The sequence below is a fragment of the Zingiber officinale genome, chromosome 11B (genome assembly GCF_018446385.1).
Source record: "Zingiber officinale cultivar Zhangliang chromosome 11B, Zo_v1.1, whole genome shotgun sequence".
NCBI lineage: Eukaryota > Viridiplantae > Streptophyta > Magnoliopsida > Zingiberales > Zingiberaceae > Zingiber > Zingiber officinale.
The window spans coordinates 23,364,373-23,378,718 of record NC_056007.1 but is presented as its reverse complement, the minus strand read 5'-3'; the positions used below and the strand labels follow the sequence as shown (position 1 = coordinate 23,378,718).

The 14,346-nt window shown below is 38.8% G+C and overlaps 1 long non-coding RNA gene across 2 annotated transcripts; it reads left to right on the top strand.

Moving 5' to 3' along the window:
* The first annotated feature begins 171 nt into the window (after nucleotides 1-171).
* LOC122035006 lies at nucleotides 172-1,353 on the top strand. Of its 2 annotated transcripts, none has more exons than XR_006126855.1 (3): nucleotides 172-713; nucleotides 811-1,075; nucleotides 1,285-1,353. It is a non-coding gene; the product is annotated as an uncharacterized LOC122035006 (long non-coding RNA). The 2 variants fall into 2 exon arrangements; XR_006126854.1 differs by having other exon boundaries at nucleotides 811-1,208; nucleotides 1,285-1,344.
* The last annotated feature ends 12,993 nt before the right edge of the window (nucleotides 1,354-14,346 follow it).

Sequence of the window (14,346 nt, the reverse complement as noted above, 5' to 3'; positions counted from 1 at the left end):
GAAAATTTTCCGGGAATTTTTTGGAACTCGTATGGACGAGTTAAGGGGGATAAAAATAGGGCCAGGGAAAAGCCTGTTTGGATTACCCATTTAAGCGAGGAAAAGTTGGATTTATTTTTCTTTTTCTATTTCTTTTTCCTTTTCTTCATTTCTCGCCGTTTTCCTCCTCTCCGCCACGCGCCTTCTCATCTCCTCCGCCGAAAATCACCCCGTGCCCTAACCTCCTAGCGTCGGCGGTTCCTTCTCCTTCGAGTACAAGCTGTGGCAAGGGGAAATCTTCCCTTTTCTCACCGATTCTGCCCTAGATGCCGGTACTGAGCCGATCCTCTTCCCCCATTTCTACTTCTTCCTCGTCTCCACAGTCGCTCCTTAGCCGTGCCCTAGAATGAGCGCCGACCACTGTGCGGTGGATCTGAGCCACACCGCCGACGCCTCTTCCTTTGCAGAGTGTCGTCGCCGCACTGGACAGAGCCGGCGCCACTGCCGATCACCCCGTGCCGACGCCACCTTCTTCTTCCCTTGCCCTCTCTGCCTTCGTGTCGGCTGCCGTCTTCTTGTTGTGCCCTGGCGCCGCTGTCGACGCCAACAGACACCACCGGACCCTGCTAGTTCTTCACTGCCGGCTGAGGGTTGTTGCTCTTCTCGGTGACGATCACTGGACTTGAAGAGCATTCCGGCCACTGTTGCTTGCTTCCATCGCCGGAGAAGGTCAGGTAATGGTCTTGTTAATTACAACCGAGATGTAGATTTTGGTATGCTATTGTAAGGATTTCAATTGTGAGTTTTGGGAATTTGTTGTTCAATTGGCAGTGAACAACAGCAGGACTTATGACCATGAAGAGCATTGCTGATTGGAACATGAAGCCAACACAAGAAACTGATGCAACATTGATGATCATGTTGTTGACTAAGCATCATCATGTTGGAGAACAATTGTTGGTCCTCCAAGCTGAACGTTATTGATTTGGGTGGTTCTTCTAAGCAACCAAGTTGTGGTTCTGTGCTGGTCAAGAGAGGGATGTGCTGCTCTTACTTCTTCGACTGTGTATCACAGTAGTGGTTTGGTGAAAAGAAAGTAAGTGATTGATTCTTATGAGGTGATGAATAGGGATTATAATTGTTGCAAGTTCTAATTTGTATGAATTAGTTATGAAATGATTGAGGAGTTGATGATCCCATTTAAGGTTCAAAATTGGATTTGGATTTAGGTTAGTTTCTCGGGAATATGATTTATCTAATTAATTAATATGTAATTAGCTAAATCTGTATATCGTGTTGTTACAGGACTGTGATTCGAGACGGGCGTCTCGACATCGGGTTGGCTCGATTCGATCTATATCGGAGGCGGGTACCTCTTGACTTATCTTTTATGATATCATCATTTGGATATGCATAGTACTTTATAGCTACAAGCAATGAACATGTTTGTCTTTGGTATGTCACTGTTTGATATCCATAGCATGTTAGGTTTATCGCCTGTGACGTATCCGTGCTTATATCATGTGATTTATTGCCATGAGTACTGTATTACCATGAGTATCTTAGTTTTTAGAATAAGTGACATACCATGTTTTACTGAGGTTAGGACTAGGTTCTGGACTTTTGGTTTCAGTCATGTGTATCGAGATTGTCTGATACTTAGATTTTATGCCATGACTGGCTTGTGTACCTCTATTTGTATATCATATATGATTCGTGTATCTAGACCTTGATTCTTGATATGTGCATATTGTTGGTACATATGCTATGGAAGGGGGATATGTTTAGGATCTAGGTTGTTATACCATAGAGGACCAGTATACCCTAGATCGGATTTGACATACTGATACTGTGGTACCCATATTATGTATATATGGATTTTTCTTTATGCTGATCGGGACATTCCATACTTATTATGTTCAGGACATAGGTTTTTTTTTTTGGGATTTTATCTGACTGTGTACTCTAGATCTTGGTATGTGACCATCGATTTTACCGTACTCATTTTATACATATGGATATGGTTATGTTGATCAGTTTATGACTATGCTTAGTGTCATGCATCATGATTGCATGCTGCGCGATTGTCGGCTCCACTATGGTTGAGCACATCGCCAGTTACATGTACTGCACACACCACCACTCATGGATTAGTGGTATATCAGGCAGGTGTGTGGCGGTTCTGCTGTTTGGCTCCGTTGGTCATATGACCCAGCGTGGTAGCCGGCAATCAGTTCCGCTCTGTTTGGCTCCGCTGGCATTTAGTGTAGCAGCATAGTAGCCGGCAGACGGTGGACTCTGTTTGGCTCCGTTGGTCAGGTGACTCAGCGTGGTAGCCGGCAGAGATACCTCCCCGTCATTGTGTACCGGGAGTTGAGAGCATTGAGCTCCCCCATTTATGATTTGGGGTCACAGGACAGGAGTACTCCGACAGCATCCCGTCCACTCGGTCACTCATCAGGAGCAGTGACGACAGAGTGCACGGTTGTCACAGCCCTACCCACTCGGTCTCACCATTTGTGTGTGAGATGACTGACTGGCGTCAGGGGTGACCAGGACGCATCATTAGCATCATATGCATTGATGCATTTATATTCTTATGATTGTGTTTGCTGCATTTGGTTGCTGCATTTTGGTTGGATACATACTTTTGACCTGCATACAGGATTATTGACACTTTCGGTTTGACGACCTTTTTGTCTGGATAGGAGTTCCTGGTGAGTACAGCTTCCTCAGTTACCTTTCAGTTTTGCATATTCCCTATATATGATTAGGAAGCTGTATTCCATGTTTGTTGCTGTTAGATATATCTTACTACTCATGTCCATTGGTATTCGCTGAGTTGTTGAACTCACCCCCGTTGACACTATCTTTTTCAGGTACCAGGTTATTTATGGTGTCGCTTGGAGCATCCTGTCTGCTGGTCCCCACGTCACATCAGAAGACTTATCGGTTTCACGTATGTTTTGTTTGTTTTATGTATCAGTTTGTTAAGCTCTGTACTCTGGTTTTATTTTTGGAGTGTTGACGTTGTTATGTGGTATTTTGTATTTATGTTATTGGTTGTGTAAGCCTAGCCGGCTAGCAGTTTTGTGTTTTGGTTTTGGTACAGCCGAGTGGGCTGCTTTATTTTTAACTGCGTGGTTGTGTCAGCCAGAGGCTGAATTTGATATTAACTGCGTGGTGTTTGTTTCCTTTTATTGTTATTATTCCAGCCGCATGTGGTTGAGGTATATAGTGCTTGTAGAAAAGTTTCAGATTGTCCGCCGTACAGGGGAGATGCTGCCGAAATTTCTTTGGACAGAGACTCCTCAGGGGCGTGACATATATATAATTGTTATGAGACGGATTCTATCCTACGGATTGTTACAGACCAATTACCATGTCATATTATTTCATTTTTTTTAATACAATATTTTCTCTTTGGTAGTTTTTTTCTTCTTCTTCGTTCTCGCTGTAACGAAGCCACGCTCACCGTGCCTTGTCGTCGCTGGCCACCCGCCTGTCCGTCGGCCGCCTGACCACTGCCTCCGGCCGCGGTCTCTCTCGGATTCCAGTGCGATCGCGGCCGGAGGTAGGCGGCCGATCCCAGACGCGACCGTGCCAGAATCCGGACGCGATGGCGCCAGAATCCGGATGTGATGGCACCGGAATTCGGCCGTGATGGCGTCAAAATCCAGAAGCTATGGCGCCGGAATCCGATCGCCTGCCCAACACGGTCGCGATAGCGCTGGATCGCGGCTAGAATCGAGCTAAGAAGGAACCCAATCTGCCGTAATTGCGGTCGGATTCCGGACGCTATCGCGACTAGACGCGATCGCGCCAGATTCCGGCGAGATCACGGCCGAATTTCGACGTGATCGTGGCCGGAATCCGGTGCGACTAGATCCCCTCGCCGTCGAGACTTCCTCTCAGCTCGGTGGTGGGCAGGCGGCAACAACCAGAATCCATGTCGCGATCCCCGACCGGTTCACCCCCTGGGCTATAGTGTGGGTGGGTCCAAGCGGCCGGAAGCTGGCGGCGGTGGGCAGATGGCTGGCGGCCGTGTGGGTAGCGGGCGCGCCAGGAGGCGTGGTGAGCTGCTTCGGTTCGGCGAGAGCGATGGGCAGGCGGCAGCAGCCGGAATCCATGCCGCGATCCTCGACGGGTTCACCCCCTGGGCTATAGTGTGGGTGGGTCCAGGCGGCCAGAGGCCACCGGCGGTGGGCAGATGGCCGACGGCCGGGCGGGTGGCGGGCGCACGAGGAGGCGCAGAGAGCTTCTTCGGTTCGGCGAGAATGAAGGAAAAGTAGAGAAGAGAAAAAAATTTTATGAAAAAAAAAATGACGTGGCGGGTGGTCTGTACTATTCCGTAGATAAAAGTATGTAGGCTAACATTTCTCTCTCTCTCTCTCTATATATATATATAATTTATTTGATATGATATGTTGGGCGACGCTTTGTGTGCGACCGTGAGCGACGTGTAGGCGTGGCGTTGCCAGCTCGATTTCCCTACAAATAAAATGTTCCTTTTATTCTCTCTTCCCTTCCGCCCTCTGTTCAAAACTTCAGCGTGGGAAATTTATCAAATTAAAATCTCTCTCGCCACTCTCTCTCACTCCCTCGCTCCCTCCGTCTCCGTCGTCCGTCAGTCCTCTCATTGCCGCCGGGAAAGTTTCACCAACGTCTTCAAATGGATAATTAAAAAAATATGCGAGAAAAACTATAAAACAGATAAAGACATTATCTACCTCTTCCAAAATGGCTTCAAATGACATATAAACTGTTTTTTATTTTTTTATTTTAGTTTCATTTTTTTGTAATTAAATATTTTAAAAATAATAATAAATTTAATTTTTTATTTTTATTAATGTTCTTTTAATTTTATATTTGTATTAACCTTATTATATATATATATTTTTTAAAAAAATATGAATACATTTAAGAGATCATATTTTGGTTTGGTTTCGATTTAAATAAAAAATAATTACTTTCATTTAGAGCTGAAAGGTGTATTTAGAAAGTAAGTGATTTTTTTTTGGTAAAAATCCAAATATAATGTAACTTTTGAGAAATTTAGAAAACTGAGTGTGCCTTTGGTAAACGGTTGTTTTTCATGCTTACTTGTAGTGCGTTCTTGCCCAAAAATATGATAAAATTTAATTAAATGTAGATAATATAATAAGGAAAGTTCAATGGCATAAGTGATACTATATAACCAACCCTACTTAATAAAATAAAAACTTAAGTGGTTGGTTTACATCACGCGAATATTTAACCCATGGCATATTTCTGAGTCCATGACCTGGCAATGGTCTCATACTTAACTCGATCAGTCTTGTAAATTTGAGCGATCTCAATAACCAAAGGATGATCAGGGTTGGGATCAGTGAGGAATGAGCACAATGACAACATCACCTGAAATTTGAATTCAGATTGTCAGTTAGGTTCTCTTTGGTAGCATCAAGGAAATATAGTCCAATCATCATCTATGAATTTCTGAAGACACTATTAAAAATTGAAAGTATTTTACCAATAAGTTGCATGTCTCTTGATTACCAATAAGTTTATACAACTGAACTCCCAGTAGAACTGAAGTGAAATTCAAATGAAAGTCTATAGTCAGAAGAGGAGGTCATTTCTCTAATGTTTCTACAACTTTAGAATGATTATATGGTGACATCTTTCTGGTACCTAGTGTTTAAACTTGACAAAAAAAAAAAGAGCTAAAATCATTGATCCCCAGCCTACAAATCTGAGTACTTAAATGTTATATAGGTATTACTTGACATGCAAAAATAACATTTGGTTCGACATACCAATATGCATGTTTAGTAGTAATAATGGACAAGGAAATGACTAATTTAAACTATCTGAAAATAAATAGACAAAAAGAGAGCGAGAGATATACTACTTTAGATATTGTCAAAGCATGACTCCATTTCTCCTTCAAAATGTCAAGGCAGATGTTGAAGAAATCAACACCGAGATTATGAAGGTAATGATGCTTTGAAGAAATCAACACCAACATGGTCATGCTTTAAAGAAATCAATAACAACTAACGAGGTGATGTGTTGACGAAATCAACACCGAGATTATGATATTTTGATAAAATCAGTACTATGATATTTTAATAAAATAATTAAAATGGCCCCATGACGTAAGTTTAGGATTTTAATTCGTGAACTTTGGCGACAAATTATGCTAATTTGTCGCCTAGATAAAGATTAGTGACGTTATTAGTATATATCGTCGCTAATCATTACGTTTCGCGGCATAATTTTTCTAATTTGTCGCTAACAGTTTGATTTTTTTTTTGAGAAAGTAGATATAGATTTTTATTTGCAACAACTAGCATTTTCATCGCAAAAGTAATATTTAGCTACGGATTTTAAATTCGTCACTAATAATTCATTGCTATTTTATAATGCATCTTAGTGTTATTTTTTTTTTCAAAATATCATCATTTTGGTGTTGATTTCATCAAAATACCATCACCTTGATGCTAATTTCGACAAAGCATCAAAGAATCACCACCTTAATGATCTAAGGATAAAATATCAAGAAATTCGATCTAATAGATTTTTTTTACTCTCCTAATTCTCACCAAACTTCAATTCTTTTAATTCATGACCTCTATTAGTTTAGAAAAAATTGTTTAAAAAATTCACATTTTATTTTTTGACACAATATCATATTTGGGCTTAAACACCTCTTATTACTCTAAGACAACACCAATAGCTTCTTTACACTCTTATATTCTTGTCTATGTTGAAATTTTAAATTTTTAGAGGCATCTAAGTAATCAATGAATTTTGACCAAAACTCATTGATGGATTTATTCTCTTGAGTCTCATTATGCTCAAAAACTCTTAATTCAAGACATGTCTTTATTTTGGCATATTTTTGACTTAAACACATTAGATTTACTCTAAGACAACACCAATAGTTTCCTTGCATTCTATAGATCCTATTCATACTAAAAGTTTAAAAGCATTTAAACTATCAATAAGTTTTGATTCAAAATTTCGGAAGCATTGAAACCATTAATGAGTTTTGGTCTACTAAAACTCATTAATGGTCCTAGATAAGTTAGTTTCATTTCAAACTTTATCTAATGTTTTTTTTCACTATTCTAAGTCTCACCATGCTAAAAAAAACTCTTGATTCATGATTTTTTTTATTTAGAAAAATTATTTTAAAAATTCAATCTTCTTTACTTTTAGTACAATGTCATATCTTAACCTAGACATTTTTGATTTATTCTAAAATAGCACCAATAGCTTCCTTATACTCTCTTGTTAAAATTTCAAGATTTTATAGATATTTAAGTCATCAATATTTTTCCCAAAACTCATTGCAAAGGTCAAAAATAAAAAAGATGGAATTTTTAAAATAATTTCTCTAAATTGATGAGGGTCATGAGTTAAGAGTTTTGGAGCATGGTGATACTCAAGGGAATGGAAGGAATCTAATGGATCAAATTTGGACTGAGTCTAACTTATTTAAGTTCATCAATGAGTTTTAGTCAAAAATTCATTAATTGCTTAAATGCTTCTAAAATCCTAATATTGATATAAGATCAAGAGAGAGTAAGAAAGTTTTTGGTGTTGTTTTAAAGTAAATCAAAGGTGTATACATTCAAATATAGCATTGTAGCAAAAGAAAAGAAGGTTGAATCTTTTAAATAATTTCTCTAAACTAATAGTGGTCATGAATCAATTTATTTTAGCATAATAAAACTCAGGAAAGTGAAAAGAATCTATTAGATAACTTTTGGATTGAAATTGAATTATCTAGATCTATTAATGAGTTTTGTTCAAAAACTCATTAATGGTTTAGATGCTTTTAAAATTTTAAAACTTTATCATGGGTACAGATCAGGAGAACGCAAGGAAACTATTAGTATTATCAGTATTGTCCTAGAGTAAATCAGAAATGTCTAAGTTCAGATATTATATTGTACTAAAAGTAACGAATGTTAAATTTTTAAAATAATTTTTCTAAACTGATAGGAGTGAAGCAAGAGTTTTTAAGCATAGTGAGAAGGGAAGAGTGAAAGAAAACTATCGGATAAAGTTTAGATTGGAACTGACTTATCTAATTCCATCAAATGGTTAGGTGCTTCAAAAAATTTGAAATTTTAGTGTGAACAAGATCAAGAAAGTACAAGAAAGCTATTGGAGTTGTCCTACAGTAAATCAGAGATATTTAAGTCTAAATATAATACTATGCCAAAATTAAAATAATAAAATTGTTAAACAATTTCTTGTAAACTGATAAGGGTTGTGAATCAAGAATTTTTTTAGCATAGTGAGATAGGAGAGCAAAAGAAACCTATTGGACCAAATCTCTTGATATTTCATCTTTGGATCACCAAAACAGTAATCTTTAACAAAAATAACACCAAGGTGAAGATGCTTTAATGAAATCAATGGTGGGAGATTGTTGGTGCAATCATACTCGGGTTAAGATTCACAAGTTTAACTAAGCTCGAGTGGATTCAAGCTTGAGTTTTGATGTTTGGACAATATCTAAAAAGAGGTCAAATAGGTCAAGTTTGATCGAATATTTGATGATATGTGAGATGGGAGTCAAGTAGGTTATGAAGAACTGGATTCTTGACTGGAAAGCCCTAACTGGAGGTTAGGCAAGGTAAAGTCCTAGCTCGAGAATTTGATAAGGACAAAGTCCTAACTAAAGGTTAGGCAAGGCAAAGTCCTAACTCGGAGGTTAGGTAAAGAAAAGTTCAAGTGGATCAAGAAGAATCATACATTGGAAAAAGAAAGTCTAAGTGGTTCAAGGAGGACCGCACATTGGCAAAGGAAAATCCAAGTGAGTCAAGGAGGACTACATGTTGACAAAGGAAAGTCCTAACTACGGTTAGGTAAAGAAAAATTCAAGTGAGTTAAGGAGGATCAGATGTTGGCAAAGGAAAGTCCTAACTATGGTTAGATAAAAGAAAAATTCAAGTGCATCAAGAAGGACCGTACTTGGTGATCGGAAGTCCAACTGAAAGTTGGCACGAGATGTGAAGTCCAAGTTGGTCAAAATTGACCGAACACTTGGTGAAGAAATTTTAACAGATCACGATTAACCAGTTGTTGGGTAAGGGAACCCTAAACTTGATCATGCAAGTTAGGGTTGGGCAATCAATTAACCCTAAGCTAATTGATTGGAGCAATTGATTAAGCTCTTCCCAATCGATCAGCTGGGAGCTAGTTGCCATGAGAGAAGAGAAGGCCTGAATCGATTGGAATAATCAATTAAGCTTTCACCAATCATTTGGCTAATCGTTTGGGAGTCTAAATTGCAAGCACAGAGAGGTACTGAATCGATTCATCTCTCTCCAATCAATTGGGTTGATTGATTGGGGAGTTGTTTTGTCGCAAGGAGTTTAATCAATTAGGTAAACAATTGAGAGGAATTTGCGAGCAAATAGTGGGCTTCTAAATCGATCAGGTGATCGATTGAGGCTATCTTAATCGATTAGGTAATCGATTGGGAGAAGAAGAAAAGAGTCATTACGAGGTTTGGACGGTTGGGTTTGCTCGAATTTAACGTGACAATCAATTGGAAGTAAGGTTAATTGATTGGGAGCCATAACCCATGTGATATAAAGGCTTTCATGAAGATTCAAATGCATCTCTTCTTCTTTACTCTTCACCGCTAGTTCTTGGATGATTGAGGGCGAAGTGTTGCTACACTTCTGAGTCTACAAGAGGTGTTTTAAAGGAAGAAGAAAGCAAGCAAGGTTCTCATTGTATTTGTGTACTCATTTCCTTGTTCTTGTTGTATTTTTCTTGCTGTGAGATTGTACGAGATTTCTGCTTGTGCAGTAAACACCAATGATTGAACTTAGGTTTTGATGAATGACATATGATTTAAAGTTAGATATTATGTCTGTCTAACTTCTTTACAGAGTGTGCAGGAATTGACGAGTCTAGAGGACCTGACACCAGGTTGAAATCTAGATGTGCAATTTAGCTACGTCTGTAGGACTTGATAGCTGGCTGAAGTCCAGTCGGGATGTTAAATTTTAGACGATTGTTTGATGTCCGAATGTGTGATTCCAGTAGGAAGACCTGGTGGGTCAAGAGGTAAGTCAAGAGACTACAAATTGTAAGTGAGGTAAGTCAACTGGAGGAGAGTGATCCAGTAAGGACGAGTCCCAGTGGGACTGTAGGAACTAGTCCATCTCATATCCATTTTAGAAGTTTAAGATAAGTCCATGACTAGATCCTGGTCTTAGTAAGACGGGAACTAACTTATAAAACTCTTTGTTGTAGATACATACACAGATCTTCAAATTCTACACGTGTGGCCATTGACAAAGCCTGATTCCGAGTCTAGAGTCAAAAGATATGAGATCCGAAAGATTGCTGTGTTGAACTAGTGATTGGAGGCGCCTCAAGTGGATGGAGTGAATCAAACCTGACCGGACCGAACTAAACTGGACCAAACCGAACTGAACCAAATCAGACTGAATTGAAGCAATGGATAAGATCTGAATTATTTAATTAGTTTTCTCTATAAAATTATCTATAAGATCCAAAGACGGAAAGTTTATCTCGAATTCAATGGATCTGATAAGAACAGGTTCATCTATAAAAGGAGGTTAGATATCCAAGAAAAAGACATCAATTTTCTATGCTAATCCATAACTGTCCGGTTGCTCCGACTGTTAGAGTGTATACTAAAAACTTAACTTTTTGTAAATATTTATTTTTGAATAAAAGAATCACATTGGTCAAATGTCTGTGTTTATTTGTTTATTTAATTTATATTGTAGATAACATAGTGTGTGGGGTCACACACAGAAGATAATGTTATCAGTTCCTTATAAATTACAAACAGTTGCTCACGACCAAAATGGACAGGAACAAATCATTGGAAGGTCGTAGTGTAATTAGGTATTTGTTTATCTTGACTATATAATTACACTAGTACACTTAGAGTGTATTGAGTAGGACCACTTGAGGCAGCTTCTTTTTGTACTGACTATATAAAAGAACAAAGTCCCTGTTATTATGGAAGTGTAAACTCTTAATCCTAATATAATAAAAAATACATATATTTAAAATTTATTTCTTTAATTTATCAAAGGGTGAGATTTAACTCGTTAAATCAAAAGGTCCGATAAGTTGGGAGATGATATTACTTATAGTGTGTGTTGTTGATTATAGAAAGAAATTGTGTCCTAGTGAGTTAGGGTGATGATGTCCCCAAGAGGAGCTCATAAAGTTTGTTATGTAAACCCTGCAGGTGGATTTAGTCTGACATGACAATAAGGATGAGTGGTACTACTCTTGGAACTAGATACTAATTAAATGAGTTGTCAGTAACTCGTTTAATTACTGGACATTCGATATCTTAAACACAGGGAGTCTAATGCACTCATAATAAAAAGGAGCCCAAAATATAATTTGGGATTGGTGCGGTAGTTCAATAATAGTTCTTTAGTGGAATGAATTATTATTGATGAAATTAAGTTGTGTGTTCGGGGTGAATGCGAGAAGCTTAATTTTATCGGGAGACTAAAATCAATTCCTCCTCTCGGTCCCTATCGTAGCCTCTTAATTATAGAGTACTATACACACCTATACACACATTCTTACCCACCTTTAGGTGGCCGGCCAAGCCAAGCTTGGAGCCAAGCTTGGGGTCGGCCAAGCCTAAGGATTGAGCCACTTAATGTGGCCGGCCGATGCTTGGAGCCCAAGCAAGAGTGGTCGGCCACAATAAATTAAAAAGAATTTTATTTTTTAAAAAAATTTTCTGATGTGGAAGCCATGATTTAAATGAGAGTTTAAAAATTTAAAACGTTCCTTTTATAGTTTTCTGCAAAGGGTTAAGAGAAAGATTAAATATCTTTCCTTATTTGTAGATGAAATGAAGTTATAATTTTTAGCGAAAACTTTCCTTATTTGTAAATCATCCACATGTTTAAAGAAAATTTTAAATTATAAAAATTTCCTTTTATAACCTACCATGAAGGGATTTTGAATTGGAAAATTTTATTTAAAAATTTTCCGGAAGCAAATAAGGAACTTTTATTTTCTAGCGAAAAATTTCCTTATTTACTTGTGATGATGTGGCCGACCATAGAGAGGTTGAAAGGAAATTTTTGATAAAAATTTCCTTAATAAACCAATGGCAAGGAAATAAGGAAATTTTATTTCTTCAAAAATTTCCTTATTTGTCATGACCAAGGATATAAAAGAGAGGGTAGGGGTGCCTTCATGAGACACAACCTCTATTCTATTCCTCCCTCTCTTCCTTGGTGTGGCCGGCCATCATCCCTCTCTCTCTTTTCTCTTCTCTCCATCTTGTGGACGAACCTCATCTCTTCCTTGGAGTTCTTTGTGGTGGCCGGATCTTGCTTGGAGAAGAAGGAGAGAAAGGAGGTGATATTTCTAGCTTCCCTTGGAGCTTGGTGGTGGTCGAACATCTTCATCCTTGGAGGAGCTATTGTTGACCGAAACTTGAAGGAAGGAGAAGGTGCTTGGTGGTTCTCATCTTGGTAGATCATCGCCCACACGACGTCCGGGATTAGAAGAGGAATACGGTAGAAGATCAAGAGGTCGTTAAAGTTTACAAAGAAAGGTATAACTAGTAATTAATTTTCCGCATCATACTAGTTTTTCCTTTGTATGAATTCCAAACACAAGAGGCTAGTAATTCTAAGGATCGATTTATGTTTCGATTTGTTTTCTTTTTGATCTTGTGATTCGATTGTTCTTTTTGGTTAAACTCTATGTTACTGTAGGAAGATTAAATATTAATTTTCTTTAAAAGGCTTTGTCTAGTTGGTGGTGGTTGCTCCCATATCCAAGAAGACCTAGTGCCTCTCCATGCAGTACTGGAAGCCAATTTTAGAAATTAATATTTAATCGATTTTGTAATAGGGGTAGACTTGGATCAAAAGTGTAAAGTTCCGCAGGCGATCCAAGTCTAAACCTATAAGAACATATAAGTTAAATTTGAAATCAATAATGTTAAGTTTCGTTTGTGATTCCAATTTTAATTTAAAAGAACACATGGTAGCTAGGAAAGGTTCAGATCTTATACAAAATTTTTGTACAGTAGTGTAACGCCCGAAAATTCTCGAAACTGCATTATAAATATTCTATGATTTTTCTGGAATTTTTAGATATTTTTCCGGAATTTTCCGAGTAGCGGAAGCAACAAAAATAATTAAAAGAATAAAATAGCTTAGGCGGGAATCGAACCCGAGACCTATGGTGTAAGGGATAATGCTAGTAACCGGTGAACCCAGCAAGGCCGTGCTAAAAGAATGAGGAACCAATTATATTTATATTGGAGTTGGGTTCAATAATCCACTTAATATAAATAGGAAACTTAAAGAGGGTTTGGTTTATTTTATTTTGGTTCGGCAACTTCTCAACCCTCACCACCAAAACCTCACCGCCGCCTCTCCCTCTCCTCTTTCTCTCGGTGCCCCAGCCCCAAGGTCCATAGGTTCATCTTCCGGCGACGACTCCAACACGAAAGAGGTTCTTCTCCGCGAGAGGAACGCCAAGACGTGAGCGGATCGTCGAGAAGGTCATCTCCACCGGAATTCGAGCGAATAGAATCGTAAGAAATTACGAACAGGAGGTAAGAAACCCCTCACCTGCAGTATAATAGCTACCGTTTAATTTTTTGTGCATTAGTTTAGTTATATGCGTATGTTTTCGACATATAGGGTGTATTTAACCTTCCTCGCAGGTTTAGGGATTTAGTGAGTACCTTTAGATGGGTCGGACACGTCTTTTCTCCTTCAATTGGAGGTTTAGATGCTGTTGGGTGCCTAAAGGTTGTTGGTACAACATCCCTCAGGTCAAGGTTGACCTGGTTGACAAGCTGAGTCTTGGTTTGAGTTTAGATGTTTGACAATAAGATATTGATTGAAGAAGAGTCAAGTAGGTCAAGGGAGTGACCGGATACTTGACTGGGAAGTCCTAGTGAGTGAAGCTAGGCAGATGGAAAGTCCTAGTGAGTGAAGCTAGGCAGATGGAAAGTCCTAGTGAGTGAAGCTAGGCAGATGGAAAACCCTAGTGAGTGAAACTAGGTGAAAGTCCTGGTGAGTGAAGCCAGGCAAGGGAAAATTCAGATGGATCAAGGATGATCGGACATCTGGTGTTGGGAAGTCCAAGTAGGTCAAAGGATTGACTGGATACTTGGCATGAGAAAATCCAGATGGGTCAAGGTTGACCAGACATCTGGTGGAAGTCCAAGTAGGTCAAGGGAGTGACCGGATACTTGGCACGACTAGAAAAGTCCAAGTGGGTCAAAGGGATTGACCAGACACTTGGTGGGAAGTCCTAGCAGGTCAAAGGGGGAACTTGGTTTTGGGCAAAAACCAAGTGCTGGATCGATCAGGG